At 37.2% G+C, this 21,501-nt stretch overlaps 1 long non-coding RNA gene across 1 annotated transcript in view; it reads right to left on the bottom strand.

The window, feature by feature from the left end:
- LOC141276083 (uncharacterized) overlaps nucleotides 1–21,501 on the bottom strand; it is a 134,121-nt gene that overhangs the window by 95,046 nt on the left and 17,574 nt on the right. Inside the window, exon 3 of the long non-coding RNA XR_012325022.1 lies at nucleotides 8,885–8,991. This is a non-coding gene — a long non-coding RNA (uncharacterized lncRNA). The remainder of the gene's footprint in view (nucleotides 1–8,884; nucleotides 8,992–21,501) is intronic.

The following is a 21,501-nucleotide window of genomic DNA, read 5'->3' as shown; positions in this document are numbered from 1 at the left end:
GGCTCAGGGGCCATGGCCCACGGGCCCAGCCACTCCGCAGCATGTGAGATCCTCCCGGACTGGGGCACGAACCCGCGTCCCCTGCGTCGGCAGGCGGACTCCCAACCACTGCGCCACCAGGGAAGCCCTCATTACTACAGTTTTGTAGTATAATTTAAAATCAGGGATTATGATAACTCCGGCTTTGTTCTTTTTTCTCAGGATTGCTTTGGCTATTCAGGACCTTTTGTGGTTCCATACAAATGTTAGGATTTTCTGTTCTATTTGTGTGAAAAATATCATTGGGATTTTGATAGGGATTGCATTGAATCTATAGATTGCTTTACGTAGTCTGGACATTTTTAATATGTTTATTCTTCCAATCCATGAGCATAGAATATCTTTTCATTTCTTTGTGTCCTCGATTTCTTTCAACATCTTATAGTTTTCTGCATACAGATCTTTCACCTCCTTGGTTAAATTTATTCCTAGGTATCTCATTCTTTCTACTGCAATTGTAAATGAGATTGTTTTCTTAATTTCTATTTCTACTAGTTTGTTGTTAGCTTACAGAAACCCAACAGATTTTTATATATTGATTTTGTACCCTGTAACTGTACTGTATTTTATTCTAACCTTTTTTTGGTGGAGTATTTAGGGTTTTCTATACATAAAATTATGTCATCCACAAATAGTGACAATTTTACTTCTTTCTTTCCAATTTGAATAACTTTTATTTCTTTTTCTTGCCTAACTGCTATAGCTAGGAATTCCAATTCTATGTTGAATAAGAGTAACAAAAGTTGGCATCCTTGTCTTGTCCCTGATGTTAGAGGAATAGCTTTCAGTTTTTCACCATTGAGTATTATGTTAGCTATGGGTCTGTCACACATGGCCTTTATTATGTTGCTGTACATTCATTGTATACCTATTTTATTGAGCATTTTTATCATAAATGGGTGTTGAATCTTGCCAAATGCTTTTTCTGCATCTATTGTGATTATATGCCTTTATGTTTCATTTTATTAATGTGTTATATCACTTTGATTGATTTGCAGATGTTGAACTATCTTTGCATTCATGGAATAAATCCCAATGGATCATGGTGTATGATTCCTTTAAAGTACTGTTGTATACAGTTTGCTAATATATTGTTAAAAAGTTTTACATCTATGTTCATCAGAGATATTGGTCTGTAATTTTCTTTTTTGTGTTGTCTTTGTCTGGTTTTGGTATAAGGGTAATGTTGATGTAATCATAAGATGAGTCAGGAAGCATTCTCGCCTCTTCAATTTTTTGGAAGAGTTTGAGAAGGATAGGCACTAAATCTTCCTTGATTGCTTGTTATAATTCAGCTTGAAAGCCATCTCATCCCGGACTTTTGTTTTTTGGCAGGTTTTTGATTACTGTTTAAATCTCCTTACTAGTGATCAGTCTATTCAGATTTTCTATTTCTTCATGATTCAGTCTTGGAAGGTTGTATGATTCTAAGAATTTATCCATTTCTTCTAGGTTATCTAATTTGTTCATAGTATCTCTTATAATTCTTTGATTTTTGTGTTATCCATTGTAATTTTTCTTCTTTTGTTTCTAATTTTATTTATCTCAATCTTCATTTTATTTATCTCAATCTTCTCTTTTTTTCTTAGTAGTCTAGCTAAAAGTTGTCAATCTTGTTTTTCTTTTCAAAGAGCTAGCTGTTAGCTTCATTGATCTTCTCTATTGTCTTTTTAGTCTCTGTTTCACTTATTTCCACTCTGGTTTTTATTATATCCTTCCTTTCACTGATTTTGGGCTTCATTTGCTCTTCTTTTTCTAGTTTCTTTCAGTATAGTGTTAGATTGTTTAGTTGAGATTTTTCCTGTTTCTTGAGGAAGACCTCTATTGTTATAACCTTCCCTCTTAGTACTAATTTTGCTGCATCCCATAGATTTTGGCATGTCATATTTTAATTCTCATTTGTCTTCTCTATTTTTTATTTCTCTTTTGACTTCTCCTTGACCGAATAGTTGTTCAGTAGCATGATGTTTAGTCTTCTCATATTTGTGATTTTTCCCAGCTTTCTTCTTATAGTTGATTTCTAGTTTCATGCCATTGTAGTTGAAAAAGATGTTTGATATTATTTCAATCTTCTTAAATTTACTGAGACTGGTTTTGTGTCCCAACATATGGTCTATCATTGAGACTGTTCCTTTTGCATTGAGAAGAATGTGTAGTCTGCTGCATTTGGATGGAGTGTTCTTCATAAATTTATTAAGTCAATCTGGTCTAATGTTTGATTTAAGACTGATGTTTCCTTATTGACTTTCTGTCTGGATGATCTAGTCATTAATATAAGTGAGGTGTTAAAGTCCCTACTATTATTGTTTTGATGTTAATTTCTCTTTTAAGTCCGTTAATACTTTATATATTTTGATGCTCCTATGTTAGGTGCACATATATTAATAAGTGTTATGTCTTTTTGATTGATTATTCCCTTTATCAATATATAATGTCCATCTTTGTCTCTTGTTACCTTTTTTGGCTTGAAGTCTATTTTGTTTAATATAAGTATGGCTACCCTTGTTTTCTTTTGTCTGCCATTTGCTGCGAGTATCATCTCCCGTCCCTTCTTTCTTCACTTTTAAAATGAAGATTCTATTTAAATAATTTCTAGATTTCTACTTTTAAGCTTGCTGATTCTCTCTGATTTTATATGGTCTGCACCATTTTCAATGCTTTCTATTGCATTCTTCATCTCATCTATTGATTTCTTCAGCTCTAGTATTTCTGTTTGATTCTTTCTTAGAGTTTCAACCGCTTTGGTAACATATCACTTTTGTTCATTAATTTTATTCCTGAGCTCATTGAACTGCCTTTCTGAGTTTCCTCATAGCTTGTCGAATTCCTTCATGACAGTTAATTTGAATTCTCTAAGTGTTAGATCACAGACTTGGCTTCTGGAGAATTGTATTTTTTTTTCTTTTTGTGATACCATGTTACCATGGTTTTTCATGGTGCTTAATGATTTATTCCTCTGGTGGCTCATTTGAAATAGTGAACACATTTCTTATTTAGGTAAAACTTTTTTTTACTTTGATTCTAGTTCAACAGGTTGGTACTTAGAGGCTTTTCTTTTGTTTTTCAGTAGGTGGCACTATAGCACAGTTTTTGGTTTCTCTTACCTGAGCTGCCTCTGGCTACACTTGAGAAGTGTCACTTTCCAACCTCCACCACCTCTGCCAGAGGTGTCACTGGTGGTGCCCTTGTTGTCTCTGTTTGTGCCTCACAGTTATCTTGCTGCTACCAGGGTCACTGCTGACACGAGTATCCCTGCTGGGGACAGTGAGATGGACTATGCTGCATCCAAGTTCTCCTTGGTTGTGGGCACTGCTACTACAGTGGGGTGATGGGGATAATGGGGGGGGGTTCAGGATCAAAGGTGTCTCCACTGCTTCTAGAGTTGTCAGGTTTGTGGGCACCACCACCACGAGCAGGGGCCAGAGTCACAGGAGTGCCAAGGCTGGAGGGACCGGGGTCTCGGACCCTGTTGCTGTTGCTGCCCAGTTCTCTGTGGGCACAGGTGACAGAATCATAGGCTCTGCCTCCACTGTTCCTTCATTCTGCCTTCTCTGAAGTCCACCCACCTTCAGATGTATAGACATGCAAATCTCTCTGTTGTCCTGGTGTACTGGGCAGGGGAACCTTTGTTGAGTTATAGATGTCTTACTAGTTGTAGATTGAAAGAGTGAAGGAAAGGAAGCTTCTCACACCACCATGATGCTGACATCACTCTCCTTGACCATGTTCTAGATAGATGAGTTTCCCATACAGCTAAATTCCAGAAAGGTGAGATGTATTTTCTTATAATAGATTAAAAATAATCTCTTACCTAATATATATGGATATAACTTTTTATACTTAAAACATTTTTATTATAGAAAATTTTAAATATAAACAAAAGTAAAGAATATACTTGACTTCCCATACACCTATCATACAGCTTTAGCAATATTTAAATCATGGCCAATCTTGATTCATATACCCCTCATACCCTCCAGATTTATGCTTAAGCAAATCAGAAACTTCAAATTATTTCATATGTAAATGGGAGAATAGATAATATCTTTTAGATATCTCTAAAAGACAATAAAGCTTAAATACATATATACCTATATATATATAATTGTGATACTATTATCATACTTTAAAAAGATTAAAATAATTTGGGTAAGAATTCTCAAAAGAGAATTCATGTATTTGCTAAATAACATATATTGAGTATATATCATGTTCCAGGCCTACCTGAACATCTTTAAGCCTCAACCAATAAATTTTTTGTGCATGTGTGAAGAAATTTCTCTGTAGTAATAATTGGCAGAAGTGGGATTTCATGATTTCAAAGTTATCCAGTTACAGACACAAGCAAAGGATGCCCTTTAGAAAAGATAAGTCTCCTAGCTGGAATTCACTTTGAGTCTCTGAAACCTCTTACATGGTTAGGGTCTATCCCATAAATTTAAACACCTATAATTCTACATCCAAATTACATAACTATTTCTTTTTTTTTTTCTTTCTAGCAGCCTCTAAGCTGGCTGTTATTTTAAAGGTTTTTTTAAAATTTGTGTTAATTGTTGTGAATTTTATATCTGTGCCATTAAACATTTACACTTCAAATTATTATCAATAACATTCCTATTATTGCAGTTATTTACAACTTGCTTGTTTACAATCTCTGTATTATCCAGGATGCAACAGAATTAACCTACTCCAAGTTATTAAATTTTTCCTTCTTATCAATGTTAATGTTCTAGGACTGAAAACAAGGACTTAGAAGATAGCTACTACTTGCCAGGATTCAATCCTCAAGTATGTTAATAATTCCTAGAAAGTATGGTCTGGCTTATGAACTGGAAGTCAGGTTGTGATCTGCTTCTGGCACCCTGACTCTGTCTTGTGTATCATTTACTGCATATGTGCCTCACTATCCTTGTTGTTAGAAGGGGGGTAACAAGATAATAATACACATCCTTGTGTTCCACACAAAAATACTGTAAGAATTAATACTCAGAAAGAACTTCTGAGCTTAGTGAGAAAAGGCACTTTAGAATATAAACACCATTCAATTATTCTTACCACTGTGAGCTAGAAAAATGCTAGGAAGAAATAGCATGATTATTGTGGCATGCATTAAGCCAAATAAGAGAGCAGACTAGTGGGGAATCCCATCAAAGATAAAAATTACTTTGACCAATCCTTCCTTCCCTCTAGCCACTGAAAGAAATTATTTTTATAGCCATGTTTAAATGATACCCTAACTTCCTTTCATTTTGCTTAAAATCTGTGATACAGGAATTGTGCTTAAATGAAATTTCCATCAGCTTTTACATATTAAAAAAAGCAAATACATTTTAATGCACATGTTGAACATTAAATCATTTTCTGCTGCAGTTACTGCAAGTAAATAGTAATTGTAAAAGAGATTCTTTTTGATGAAACAAAATGAAAGTAGACTGCTAATGTTCACCTCAGATTTTCTCATCATTTCATTAACTGTTCAACTAGGAAAGATATTTTTATAATGATGGGCAAGAAAATCATACTCATCAATATGTATCCATATTCATATGTTGGTACACTAACTCTGGAACCTTAAGATAAGAGCACAGAAATATGTGAAATGCATATGCCCCTTCAAATGATTTGTGAGAACTATTTTATTTGTTCAACAACTGTCTCTTCATTCACAGTATTCAGACACCAAATTCATTAAGAAATATAACAAAATTTACATAAGAATTAGTTTGCTTTTCCACAGACTTGTCTTTTCAGAAAACAGGAATTTGACAGACAAAAATTAGTGGAGTAGATTAGACTCCTTGTGTACTAGCTACAAACTTCTGTTCTACTTTTGTATCAACTGTAAACTCAAACCCTGTCCCTCCCCATTTACTCTTTGTATCTTTATAAAATATTTTTCTTTATATTCAACTCTTTTACTTTTCTACATATGGCTTGCCCCAAACCTTAAAGTAATTATGCAGTTTAAGACATTGTGAAACTGTAAAGATTCAGTCTGTTTTAAGCAAGAATAATAAAGCAGCAAAGCTTTGAAAAGACAGGGAGCTGAGAATGCTACTGCTGAGCTTGCATTGCCCCCTATGGTTGCTCTCTGACAGCTACGGAGGAAGAGAAGCAACATGCTCTGTCCTCTCGGTGTACAGCAGCATCTGGGTACTACACTTTGAGCTTCAGCTCAGTTCTGAATAAACAACTTATAGCATGAGATCATCGATCCAGATGCTAATATTTTGGAAATGTATATGCTTTATTTCAACTCTTATTAATGCAGTAAATTAACAACATTTCACTGACTTAGTCACTTTAGTACACATTGTCAACATTACACAAATTTTCAAATTATGGTAGTGAAAATTCTTTCAAATAACAAACATTTTGATAGTTACTTTCAAGTATGTAGCTCTCTAAGGAAGACACTTCTTTTTTTCTGAACTCCAATTTTACGTCTTGTCAGTTTGGTACCATCTAGCACTGAGTCTCAAGTTTAAGTTGTGCACACATCTATATTTTTACTTCCAAACTAGATGGTGAGTTCAGTGAAAGCAGGGGCTGTGCCCCATGTCATTGTATACCCACACAGTGATAGCAGAGTGCTGATATCAAGAAAAGCTGCTCCACTCCCTAAAACCATACACAAAAATAAGCTCAAAATGGATTGAAGACCTAAATGTAAGGCCAGAAACTATCAAACTCTTAGAGGAAAACATAGGCAGAACACTCTATGACATAAATCACAGCAAGATCCTTTTTGACCCACCTCCTAGAGAAATGGAGATAAAAACAAAAATAAACAAATGGGACCTAATGAAACTTCAAAGCTTTTGCACAGCAAAGGCAACCATAAACAAGACCAAAAAGACAACCCTCAGAATGGGAGAAAATATTTGCAAATGAAGCAACTGACAAAGGATTAATCTCCAAAATTTTTAAGCAGCTCATGCAGCTCAATAACAAACAACCCAATCCAAAAATGGGCAGAAGACCTAAATAGACATTTCTCGAAAGAAGATATACAGACTGCCAACAAACACATGAAAGAATGCTCAACATCATTAATCATTAGAGAAATGCAAATCAAAACTACAATGAGATATCATCTCACACCAGTCAGAATGGCCATCATCAAAAAATCTAGAAACTATAAATTCTGGAGAGGGTGTGGAGAAAAGGAAACACTCTTGCACTGCTGGTGGGAATATGAATTGGTACAGCCACTATGGAGAACAGTATGGAGGTTCCTTAAAAAACTACAAATAGAACTACCATATGACCCAGCAATCCCACTACTGGGCATATACTCTGAGAAAACCATAATTCAAAAAGAGTCATGTACCAAAATGTTCATTGCGGCTCTATTTACAATAGCCTGGAGATGGAAACAACCTAAGTGTCCATCATCGGATGAATGGATAAAGAAGATGTGGCACATATATACAATGGAATATTACTCAGCCATAAAAAGAGACGAAATTGAGCTATTTGTAATGAGGTGGATAGACCTAGAGTCTGTCATACAGAGTGAAGTAAGTCAGAAAGAGAGAGACAAATACCGTATGCTAACACATATATATGGAATTTAAAAAAAAAAAATGTCATGAAAAACCTAGGGGTGAAACAGGAATAAAGACACAGACTTAGTAGAGAATGGACTTGAGGCTATGGGAAGGGGGAAGTGTAAACGGTGACAAAGCAATAAAGAGGCATGGACATATATACACTACCAAACGTAAGGTAGATAGCTAGTGGGAAGCAGCCGCATAGCACAGGGAGATCAGCTCGGTGCTTTGTGACCGCCTGGAGGGGTGGGATAGGGAGGGTGGGAGGGAGGGAGATGCAAGCGGGAAGAGATATGGGAATATATGTATATATATAACTGATTCATTTTGTTGTGAAGCTGAAACTAACATACCATTGTAAAGCAATTATACTCCAATAAAGATGTTAAAAAAAAAAAAAAAATGGCAGCCAGGGCTTCCCTGGTGGCGCAGTGGTTGAGAGTCCGCCTGCCGATGCAGGGGACATGGGTTCGTGCCCCGGTCCGGGAAGATCCCACATGCTGCAGAGCGGCTAGGCCTGTGAGCCATGGCCGCTGAGCCTGCGTGACCGGAGCCTGTGCTCCACAACAGGAGAGGCCACAACAGTGAGAGGCCTGCGTACCGCAAAAAAAAAAAAAAAAAAAAGGCAGCCAGTAGCTGACTGGTCTCCTTACAGGATGGTATCATATGACACATTCAGCACTAATCTCTGTTGTTGACAGCTCAGGCATTCAGGAGCAGCAATTGGCTAGACAGATCTTGGTGAGACAGAGAACATGTTCTTGGGCATATACATAGATTCCATCTCTGCCACCATGGGCCCTCTATTCACATGCTCATGATGCCATCATTGACATGGTCAGGGAGAGAGGCTGACTGATGGCCAAGTCATCCTGTCCACTTGGTTATTTAGTGATTCTTCTATAAAGGTTCCACTCTGGTGTACAATAAAAAGAGCTTCCTGTTTCCTTTCCGCTCCATCTACATATCTCCTTCCAGACATCTTTATTTAACCTTGATCTCACACTATTGCTCCTTCTAGATCCCTTGGCTAACCATCTAAATTATTTATCACTGTCTATGAATTGATGAATATTATTACTTCAAACCATATCTCTCTTTACACAATAACTAGGATCTCTGCCCAAAGCCCTTCCCCTGGTAGGTTTCCCTTCCTTCATCATTGTCTTTCAAAGCCACTCTTGAGTGGAAGTATAATGCATCAGCTATTCATTTTAGGGTTGCACCAACATATTGACTTATCTGTGAACCAAGCTCAGATTTTGTATTCCCCTCTGTCACCTACTCACCGGAAACCCCTATGAGGTCTGTCACAGGATGTCTTCCCATAGACGTAGACTCAGTTCTAGTATTTAGAATACTGGATGTTTTGTAAGAGTCCCCTTGAGATCAACACCTATGAAAGGGAGAAGAAGAAAGCAGGATTGGAAAGAAGTCAAGTTCTAAAGCAGCCTTTGCCAACTCCATGGAGATGTCTGGATAAATACCTCTCACAGATACCTAAACTGACCCTTCAGAATTAGCCTGAGTTAGGCCAAAGTGACCACACCTTTATATCTGCATTGATTGGTAAGAGACATGACCATGAGGGAGGCAGCTTTATGCAGCTGAAGCAATCCCTGGAAGATATGAGAGCTGAAGAGTATCTTTTCACAGCACCCCTGCAAGATGGGGCATTGAGCCCTCCATTGAAGAGGGTTCTGAGAAGTTCATCACAGTGTCCATCAAAAAGCCATTGGTAATGAGCTGAGGCAAGGTTGCTGACACAACAGTGATAGGTAACAGGGAGTTCTGGCTACCTTGTTTGTGTAGCTCTCAGGAGCCCTCTGGACCTGCTTGAGCTTACATATCCTGGATATGTCACTCCCATCTTATAATGGGTTGATGCTGGGTGTGCCAACCCTACCCAATCTTATGTCTTGGTAGTCTGACATAACCCAGCTCATGATGAAAAATTCTTGCTGCATGGTCACTTGAGATCCCACTGTTAGATGCTTCATCTCTAGGAGGGCCCACTAGCATGCCAGTGTCTGTCTGTAGAATGGTATATAGTTCTTTGCTGCCTATAGCATGTCCTTGCTCCAGAAATTCAGGAGTCGAAGTTGCAGCTCTTCTATTAGGGCTTGACAGAATCTCCATATAGCATGATTTTCTACCATAAAATGGTATTTACGGAGTAGGTATGAAGTATACATGAGGTCTTCCTGGCTATGTGGCTAGTAGCGGGCTACTTGAACAACGGCTGGACCACTTGCCAAGTCATTTTTTGCTCTAGGCCTTTTTAAAATCTAGCAGCTTCTAGGTCATATGAGGCATGGGTTATAGCAATATTCCCAATTGAAGAATATGCTGCCTGAAGAGGTCTGCCAAGAGATATGATTCTTAGTAGAAGGAGATGCCAGGTGCAATAACTTGTCCTTTATCTGGGAGGGGATGTCCTGCCATGACCTTGACCATAGGACCACTCCCCTACCAAAAAAACCAAAAACTGTACCACTAAGGCAGCTTCTGAATATTAGTAGAGTCTATCTTCCACCCTGTGTTACTTTGGAGATGTGCCTGCATGTCCTAGGCCACTGAACCCCCGCCCCTCTGAATCACGCCATTGCTAAGTATTTGTGAGGTTTATCCTCCACCCTCTGGAGCACACGTTTTACCAAGGAACCAATAATTATCGCCACTTCTGGTTCAACAATATATTGAACCAACATGATATTCTGTGGGATATCCATTCTTGATCTCATATATGATATTCTGTGGGATATCCAGATGACCCACGCCCAAATGAAATATAAGACAAATTCAATATACGAAATATATTATGCGACATTTAACACAGCTCCAAGGACAGTAAGTGTATATTGTCTGTCCCAAGTCAGTGTTAACTGCTTCTGATCTTCTTTTATATGCATGGAAAAGAATGTATGCCAAATCTCAATAGCCACATATCCAAAACTGTGTTAATCTGCTCAACTAAAGATATCATATCTGACATAGCTGTCACAATTGGGATTGCCACTGGTTAACTTTATGGTTAATTCACTGTCATCTTTTATGATACATCTGATTTTACATGGATCAGACAGATGAATTAAATTAACATATAATGGTACCACAATCCTTACAACTTTAAGGCTTTGAGAATAGATCTAATCTCTTCCATTTCCCTGTGGATACAATATTATTTTTGATTATTTATATTGGCTGAGATGGGGTTAGTGGGGCAGTTTCATGGACTTTCACTTTCACTGAAGTTGTTCCTACTAAACTACTCACAGAACTATAAGAGAGTTCTGCCAACTGCTAAGTATGTCCATTATGATTATATGATTATATACATCCTAGGCTGAGATTAAGCTTTACTCTTGAGTTCTGTGACTCATAATTAAGTCCTATGCTTGGTCTTCAATCTGTCTGCCCTCCAGCTGCAAGAGTTGAAGTTCTTTTAAAAGCTGCCAAAGAGGTTCTCTCACTCTCATACTTGGCTTTAAATTAGTGACTGATTGCCTTGGGCCTGTTATTTCATCTCTTCAAAGCACCAGTGGTATTCAGAAATAGCCTCCCAATTCCACAGTCTTTATAATTTATATTTCTCTTGTACCTCTGAAATGCCAGAGATATTGCACAAGCCAGTTCATCTCCTTCCCATATCCTATCCCAGTTGACCTCAGTGACAGCTGTAGCAATTGCACTGTGTTACATGCCAGAGCTATGCAAACTCCATCTACCTACCACCAGTGATGAGGTATTTGTTACAAGCCAGACTTCATGATTCTAACTCCAGAATCTCATTCTTAGAGTCTGCTTCCTTAGACCACCTTTGGCACCATCTTTGGTCAGTTTCCTTGATAATAGAGCCCAATCCAGAGTTTCAGATGGAAGAGGAAGATCTCTTCAAGAATAGTTATAAGATGCTGGGCATATACTCAGAGAAAACCATAATTCAAAAAGACACATGCACCCCAATGTTCATTGCAGCACTATTTACAATAGCCAGGTCATGGAAGCAACCTAAATGCCCATCAACAGAAGAATGGATAAAGAAGATATGGTACATATATACAATGGACTATTACTCAGCCATAAAAAGGAACGAAGCTGGGTCATTTGTAGAGACGTGGATGCATCTAGAGACTGTCATACAGAGTGAAGTAAGTCAGAAAGAGAAAAACAAATATCGCATATTAACGCATATATGTGGAACCTAGAAAATGGTACAGATGAGCCAGTTTGCAGAGCAGAAATTGAGACACTGAAGTAGAGAAAAAAACTATGGACACCAAGGGGGGAAAGCGTCGGGGGGAGTGGTGGTGTGATTAATTGGGAGATTGTGATTGACATGTATACACTGATGTGTATAAAACGGATGACTAATAAGAACCTGCTGTATAAAAAAATAAATAATATTAAATGAAAAAACAAAAAAGGAATAGGTATAAGGGTGGGAGTGAAGCAGTAAAAGGAAGGAGAAAGAGCTCATCAGGAATGTGGTCTCAGCATTGGCATCAGTAATATTTTTTGGATATGTCTATTCAGACAAGGAAAACAAAAGCAAAAGTAAACAAATGGGACTACATCAAACTTTTTAAAAAAGCTTTTGCACAGCAAAGGAACTTCTAAACAAAATGAAAAGGCCACCTACTGAATAGGAGAAGGTATTTTCAAACGATATATCCAATAAAGGGTTACTATCCAAAATATCACACTTGTCAGAATAAATATCATCCAAAAGACAACAAATAACAAGTGTTGGTGAGGATGTGGAGAAAAGGTAACCCTTTATACACTAGATGAGAATATAAAGCAGTGCAGCCACTATGGAAAGCAGTATGGATATTCCTCAAAAAAATTAAAAATAGAACTACCATATGATCCAGCACTTTCACTTCTGGGTATTTATCCGAAGAAAACAAAAACACCAATTTGAAAAGATATGTGCACCACTATGTTCATTGCAGCATTATTTATAATAGCCAAGATATGGTAACAGTCTAACTGTTCATCAATAGAAAAATGGATAAAGAAGATATGGTATATACATGTATATATAAAGTAATATTAGCCATAAAAAGATAATGAAATCTTGCCATTTCCAACAACATGGATGGACCTAGAAGTGAAATTAGCGATTATGTGAAATAAGCCAGACAGAGAAAGACAAATGTTGTATGATCTCACTTACTGTGGAATCCTAAAAAAAAAAACCAAAAAAACAAATGAATAAACATAGCAAAACAGAAACAGAGTTATAGATACAGAGAACAAACAGTTGTCAGAAGGGAGGGAAGTGGGGGAGGAAAGAAATAGGTGAGGGAGATTAAGAGGTACAAACTTCCAGTTGCAAAATAAATGAGTCAAGAATATGAAATGTACAGTGTGGGGAATATAGTCAATAAGTATGTAATACCTTTGTATGGTGACAGATCGTAACTAGGCTTATTGTGATGATCATTTTGAAATGTATAGAAATATTGAATCACTATGTTATGCAAAAGGAACTAACATAGTGCTGTAGATCAATTATACTTCAAAAACAGACAAACAAACTCAGAAGAAGAAACCAGACTTGTTACCAGAGAGGGCATGAGGGAGGGAGAATTGGACGAATGCAGTCAAAAGGTACAAACTTCCAGTTATAAGATAAATAAGTTCTAGGGATGTAATGTACAAATGATAAATATAATTAACACTGCTGTGAGTTATATATGAAAGTTTTCAAGAGAGCAACTCCTAAGAGTTCTCATCACCAGGAAATTGTTTTTCTATTTTTTTAAATTTTGTATCTATATGAGATGATAGATGTTCACTAAACTTATGACAATCATGTCATGATGTATGTAAGTAAAATCATTATGCTGTATACCTTAAATGTATACAGTGCTGCATGTCAATTATATCTCAATAAAACTGAAAGAAAAAAAAAAAAGAATGTGGTCTCAGGTAAAGTCTAGCCTTGGGCTGATACAGGCAGATTGCAAGGAGTCTGAAATATAAATCTCACCACAGTGTTGCCTCCCTTTGAGTCAATGAAGCTAGACTTCTGTACTCCTGTATCAGTCAGACATAGTCTAAATGCCATTCCTGAAGTGGGGTAAGGAGTGTCACAGCCCACTGGCTAGAGTGCTTCCATCAGCCAAGGGCATTTTGTAATAGGGAAGAACAAATCTGACTCCATATTGGATCTGTTTCTTTTACTTTAACCTTTGTATTCTATTGCTTTTGCTATAAGTTAATCACTAAAGGGATGTTGCCTATAGCTTAAAGTATACATAATGGCCCATCTCCAGGAACCTTGCCTCCCAGGCCTGAGCTGTAAGTTAAAATAACTTTGTTTAGCTCACAGAAAACATCCTGACCAGGCCCATCTGTGAATGGCTGCAGGAAAGAAGAAATTAACACATCCCCTTTGGAGTCTGGCCAGAATCAGGAAATATTTGCAACAACTTACTGCCTTTTTTTCCCCTTTACCTCCTTATCTCTCCCTCTATTCTATGAAAGAAACTAGAACCCAAACCCAGGTGAGAAGGTTCTTTTAGACACTAGCCCACCATCTTCTCGGTCTTCAGGCTTTTTAAATAAATTTACTATTCCTTGCCCCAACAACTCATCTCTTGATTTATTGGTCTGTCGTGCAGCAGGCAGTATGAGCTAGGACTAGATAACAATTTCTCAGGGTATAGGAGGTAGGGGATGGGGGCTAATCAAAGATTCATGAAGAAGTTTCATAAGATCACACTGAGGAATCAGAATATTTGCTTGGAGTAACTTATAAGATAACATCAAACTGAGGGCTAGATGTTGGCATCACATAGCACTCAGCTGGAGAGGACATTCAGAACAAATTCATTCGGCTGCCAGCACAGCTCCCTTCTTGTCTCCTTCAGGAGTTGCTGCCAGCCAGCAGCAGCTCAAACTCTATCCGAGTCTAGGTGAGGAACTTATAAGGTAACCAATTCAGAAAGTCAGTGCTTAAAAAATTAATTATAACATTACTGGCTTCATCCTGATGACAGATAAAGAAGAGCTTCTCTTGAATCTATCAATAAATTGTTAGTATCTAAAAAACCAAAATTCTATCTAAAATATATCCTAAAAAGCAAAAATCACAATTCTATCCACAGAGTAAAGAGCAATAATCACATTTCTACCCACACGGCAATTCAACTACTGAATCTGTTCTTCACAAAACTGAAGTCAAGAAAGCAAGTTTCCTGTATATATATAAAGTAGGATATAGAGTATCCTACTCTAGATCAGCACAGCCGTTTAGCATTCCTTTGGCATGACCAAAAAAAAAATCAATGGCTCCCATTAGCCAATCCATTCCTAACAAGGACATTAAATATTTTCATCTCCTCCCTCCCCATTAAAACTTAAAGAAAAAATGTCTCATATTATAATGATTTTAGTCTGTGCCTTCCCTATAAAATTCCACTGACATGATGAAAAATAGAAAAGCAAATTTTAAAAAAGAACTTAACATTGCTAAAATGCAGAAGCCATCAACGATCAAGAAACATTAATTTTTTTCCAGAAGTTGTGAAGAAGAATGACTAGACTAAAGGAAAGGTTGATCGACGTTGATTACCCTGTTATTCAACATTAGAAAGGAAAAGAACTCAGCCTATTAAGTGAGTGCTTAGCTTTCTCCAACAGGATGCAGGAAATACCCAAGTTTCACACAGCAGGGTATAAAGCAAAGACCTTTAGATTGAGTCTGTCTCCCAGAAGGACTGGCCACTGCTTTTTTTTTTTTTTTACTACAGCTAGTGGGCAGCCTGTACTAAGCGAAGTTTGTATTTTACTATGGTGTTCTTCAACAAAGACAGTGAGTAAAAGAGGGGATAGGGGTTTGCAACATCTCTAACTTTAAACCATCTCAACAAGTCCAAAATGAAAAAAAAAAGACTAAGTTGAACTGTGAACTCCTATAACACACTAACCATCATTATTGCCCTCTTTTCTTCTTTCCTACTGGCAACTGCAGCTTTGAACTTTGTTGCGCAGCCCTAAGTTCCTGCCAATAGGAATTGGAGAAGAGAGTGCCAGTAAGGAGCAAATCGAAGGATTTGGAAACTCAGCTAAAGGTCACAGGAAAGTGAGTCCCAGTTTTCTACCCCAGGCTTCACAGGGGTCAGAGAGTCTTAGAATATTTCAGAGTTAAAGCTGCTTCACTGGATCCTTGAGCTGCCTACTGATGGATCTCACCTACTGGACTGTCCTCTATGGTGAACTCCCCCGCCCATCAAAGTCCACTCACTATACCAGCACAGAGTCCACCACCAATATCGGAGCAATGTTTATAAAATAGTAACATAGACATTTCTTGAAGACTATCAATAAACAATCGTTCAAATAAGGAATACTGAGGAGTTGTTATAAGAGATGAGTTAGAGCCAAATTAACTAAGATAAAAAAATTGCCAAGACATTAAGGAAAAAAATAGGTATGAAAGAGTCTTTACAGCATGGTTACATTTTTATTTGAAAATTTTAAGCATGTTTAAGTACATGCAATGTATTATATGGACATAGAACATAATGCAAGCATAGAATAATAGCTGAAATAAAATGTAACAAAATGTGCATTGTGATTGCATATGAGTATTAATATTATAGGCAATATTTTTACTTTTTATATTTTTATTGTTTAAATATTTACTTTTTAATCAGAAAAAAATCAGTACAGATTTTTCCATTTATGGTGGTAGCTTATCATATGGAACTGATAAAGTTTGATAGTCTATGGCTGTGCATGTGTATCCTCTCTTGAATATGTGTTCTTTTTCTTTTATCTTAACAATATCTTATGTAGAAGTTGAGAATCCAATAGAAAGGAATTCTGACCACTAGGCAAGACAGAAAATCTTGCTTCACTCTTGAAAGAAATGGCTCCCCATTCAGGCTATATATTGGTATAGCTCTGGCAAAAGTACAACATTAAAGGACAACTTCAGCGTTATGGTCCTACTTCTTTTATGTGACTGTGTTAACAGCAATTTACATCTGTGAAATTTGGTTATTTGGTTATTTCCATAGCATAACCTTCAGACATCTATTTCTGGTAATAGTGGATTAAGTAACTCCTCCTAACACTCCTGCTAAATACACTAGAAAACCTGAATAAACATCAGAAAAAGTAGATAAATATTATTTGAATGTATTAGAAAGCAAACAAGGGATTGAAGGCCAAGAATGGGGAGAAGCTGAAACCTAGACAGGTAAGCCTGGCAATTAGGGCCACTTTTCTCCTAGGGACATCTGCTGTTTCTGAAAATTTGGTTAGGAGTCAGAGTCAACTACAAGTAGCTCTCTCAGGGACTGATGCCCAACTTTAAATCATCTTGATCCTTGAGCTTGGGTTAAGATTATCCCAGATTGCTAGTTTTTCTGACTGCCTGACAGAAGCAAAAGTAAATCCTCCCTGTAGAAAGACAGTCTTATCCTGAGCTTCAGGAAACTTTTATAAATTTTCATCTGAGATTATTTTCATTTTGCCTGATGGGCATTTGGTATTTTTTGTAATATGAATCTGCTGATGATGAAGGCCTGCTTGATTAAAAATAACTTCATTTCATTTTTATTATGGAAGGATATTTTTTCCCTTGGAATAGAATTCTAGGCTGTTAGTAATTTTCTCTCAGTGTCTTAAAGATATAATCCCTGTCTCTTTGTTTCCATTGTTTCCATTGTTTATAATGCAGTATCACCAATGCTCAAAATTCAAGGTAGCTTGAACTCCAAAAGCGATCCCAGTATTCGCAGTAAGTCAATAATAAATGGACTAGGTAGACTTCTACAATAGGTCTCCATTCAATATCTCCACTTCCCTAACATCCACTCACTCATCAGTCCACTGCAGTGTGGTTTCTATCCCCAATACTATTCTGGAATTATTCTCATTAAAAACAATAGTATCTGTCTTACATGCCAAAGAACATTCAGTAATATTATTGTTCCTCAGAAGCATTGCCCACAGTCAGTAACATTTTCTTTTATGCTAGATTCTCGTACAAACACACTCTCTTGGTTCTCTTCATCTCTGGGCATTTCTTCTTCCTCAGCTTTTCAAACTCCTCTTCCCTTTACAGCCTATATTTTGGCCATATTGACAAGTCTTTTGCTTCCTCAGTGCCACACAATCTTCTGGCTCCTTGTGCTAGTATCTCTCTGCCTAAAAAAGCCACTCCTCCTATCCTGGCAAATTTTTTGTCACGTTAAGTATTTTCATCTTGGTTCTCAATTTAAATTTCCTCTGGAAAAATTTTTTTTCTATATTCCCAACACTAGGTTAGGAGCTCCCATTTTTTGCTACCAAGCATTGGTTGTAGTACTTGTATTTACCATTGATTATTTGTCTAATTATATTATTTCTTGCTAGGATATCAGCTCTAAGAGGATAAGGCCATCTACTTGTTCACTACTGAGTCTCCAAAGTCCAACACATTGCTAGCCTCTATAAGGTGATGAATAAATATTTACTGAGTGAATAAATCTGCTCTGGTCTTTCCATGTCTCCATGTACCATGGCAGTTCCCCTAATCAGCTTTCATTACTGAATTTCTACAAAGGCCTCCAAACATATGTCCATAGCTTTCTCCGGCTCACTTATATCCTAACCTACACATTGCTTTCAGATTAATGCACTCCATTTGGCCTTTAAATATGATTAAATATTATTATCCCCCTTCCCTTTCTACCAGTCCTGGGCAATCTCATCTATCTATTCATACACATACACACACACACACACACACACACACACACACACACACACACAGACACGGACACCTTCAAATGTAATATGTTATAGTCACATATTTATTAAATATTGAGGTACTCACAGGCTTGAAGATAACATGTGGTTACTTAGAAAAATGGATGATACTGAGTTAAATTGTGGAAAACATCTTATAGTTACCTATTTGTAACATAAATGTGCATTTGTTATAATTTCAACATTTGTTACATAAACAAATTATAAGATAATGCCCACAACATAACTTATTATCTTCCATATTTCTAAGTGCTCACCTGTCATCTTCAAAGCCAGGAGTCTCAATTTCCTCATTATTAAAATATGAGTAATGATATCACTTTCCATCATTTTAGTCCCTTTCTTTCCTTTCCATTTAAATATTCCACAGACAATCTTGGTTACTCTGTCAAACACAAAATTCGTTAACTCGATCACATCACCAAACTTTCACCCTGTTTTTTATAAATTGCATCATTGTTATGGAGTAAATTGTGTTCCTCCTCCCAGACTCTTAGGCTGAAGCCCTAACCCCCATTGTGACTGTATTTGGAAACAGAGCCTTTAAAGAGGTTATTAAGGTTAAATGAGGTCATAAGGGTGGAGATCTAATCCATAGGACTTTATAAGAACAGGTGTCTTTATAAGAAGAGGAAGACACACAAGGGATGCACACGCCCAGAGAAAAGACGATGTGAGGACACAGTGAGAAGCCAGCTGTCTGCAAGCCAAGGAGAGAGGCCTCAGGAGAAATCAACCTTGCTGGTATCTTGATCTCTACTTCCAGGCTCCAGAACTCTAAGGAAATAAATTACTGTTATCTAAACCACCCAGTATGTGGTATTTTGTTATGGTACTTTTAGTAGACTAATGCAATCAATCGCTATGTCACCAAGTCAAACCATCTCATATAATCCGGGAAAGGTCCTTCTCCCTTTACCTTGGTATACAGATTTATTTAAGATTCTTATCAATATCTTCCTTCTAAATATGGCTTGATTTTGCATTTTTGTCTTTATCCCCACTTTATCTACATAGGTCCAAATTTCTTCATCTGCCTGAACTATAGCCCACGCCTAACTGTTCTCTTTCACCTCCAGTGTTGGTGCCCTTTATTCTGTACTCTACCTGCTACCTAGATCACCTTTCTACAGGACGACAAAGGTGGTTGACTTACTTCCCTCTCTTGAGCCTCTAATCTCCATGAGCTACAGGACAAGGGACAAATGCCTTATTTTGGAATATGTGGTCCTTTGAAATTGGACCCAACTGAACTGTGTAGTCTTTCTCCATTACTATTTCTGCAGACTCCAGCCACATGAAAAAGGTCATAGCCTAGCCAGCCTTCCTATATTGGACTCCAATGTTTGCTTATTTTTCTCTTGACTCAGTGAAGCATTTCCAACATACCTGAACAGAAAAGGCTGTTCACTTCACTATGTGGTCATCACTGTTTATTCTTTTATAAATACCTCTGTTATACATTCATAGAATGCAGTGAGTACATTTACATGGCTATCTCACTAAACTATGAATCTTTGAGAACAAGAACAGTATGTAATTCATAATCATATTTTGTGTATTTAGCATTTGGGCCTGACCATAGTATTTGACAAAGAAGTGTTTCACAAATTAATATATAAAATATTAATTAATGGTATTAAACCATAACTCATTTTTTTGAGTTCAAAAGTCTTTAAAAGGGGGAAGGGTAAGCTGTGACAAAGTGAGAGAGTGGCAAGGACATATATACACTAGCAAATGTAAAATAGATAGCTAGTAGGAAGCAGCTGCATATCACAGGGAGATGAGCTCGGTGCTTTGTGACCACCTAGAGGGGTGGGATAGGGAGGGTGGGAGGGAGGGAGATGCAAGAGGGAAGAGATATGGGAACATATGTATATGTATAACTCATTCACTTTGTTATAAAGCAGAAACTAACACACCATTGTAAAGCACTTATACTCCAATAAAGATGTAAAAAATAAATAAATAAAAATAAATAATAAAAAATTAAAACAAAACAAACAAACAAAAAAAAGTCTTTAAAAAAATTCTATTGGTATGGAATGAAGATTGGGCTTCTCATTCGAGTATTCAAGACACGCTCCAGTGGACAAGAACTATGTTTTTCTATCTTTATGCCTCTGTTTACAGTGTTCCCACAGTTCAAATATTACCTCCCACAAGCTAGAAATAACTACATTTTTTAAACATCTTTATTGGAGAATAATTGCTTTACAATGGTGTGTTAGCTTCTGCTGTATAACAAAGTGAATCAGCTATACATATACATATATCCCCATATCTCCTCCTTCTTGTTTCTCCCTCCCACACTCCCTATCCCACCCCTCTAGGTGGACACAAAGCACCGAGCTGACCTCCCTGTTACTATGCAGCTGCTTCCCACTAGCTATCTGTTTTACATTTGGTAGTGTATATATGTCCATGCCACTCTCTCACTTCATCCCAGCTTACCCTTCCCCCTCCCCGTGTCCTCAAGTCCATTCTCTACATCTGTCTTTACTCCTGTCCTGCCCCTAGGTTCGTCAGAACCACTTTTGTTTTTTTTTAGATTCCATATATATTTGTTAGCATATGGTATTTTTCTCTTTCTGACATACTACACTCTGAAAGACAGTCTCTAGGTCTATCCACCTCACTACAAATAAGTCAATTTCATTTCTTTTTATGACTGAGTAATACTCCATTGTATATATGTGCAAATCTTTATTTTTTTTTTTTTGAGGCTTCTTCCATAGATTTTATTTATTTATTTATTTTAACATCTTTATTGGAGTATAATTGCTTTACAATGGTGTGTTAGTTTCTGCTTTATAACAAAGTGAATCAGCTATACATATACATATATATTCCCATATCTCTTCCCTCTTGCATCTACCCCCCTTCCACCCTCCCGATCCCACCCCTCTATGTGGTCAAAAACCACCGAGTTGATCTCCCTGTGCTATGTGCCACATCTTCTTTATCCATTCAGCTGTCCATGGACACTTACGTTGCTTCCATGTCCTGGCTATTGTAAACAGTGCTGCAATGAACACTGTGGTACATGACTCTTTTTGAATTATGGTTTTCTCAGGGTATGTGCCCAGTAGTGGGATTGCTGGGTCATATGGTAGTTCTACTTTTA

This window comes from Tursiops truncatus, chromosome 12, assembly GCF_011762595.2.
Source record: "Tursiops truncatus isolate mTurTru1 chromosome 12, mTurTru1.mat.Y, whole genome shotgun sequence".
Classification (NCBI taxonomy): domain Eukaryota; kingdom Metazoa; phylum Chordata; class Mammalia; order Artiodactyla; family Delphinidae; genus Tursiops; species Tursiops truncatus.
The sequence above is the reverse complement of the archived record's forward strand: the minus strand, read 5'-3'. Positions and strand labels throughout refer to the sequence as shown.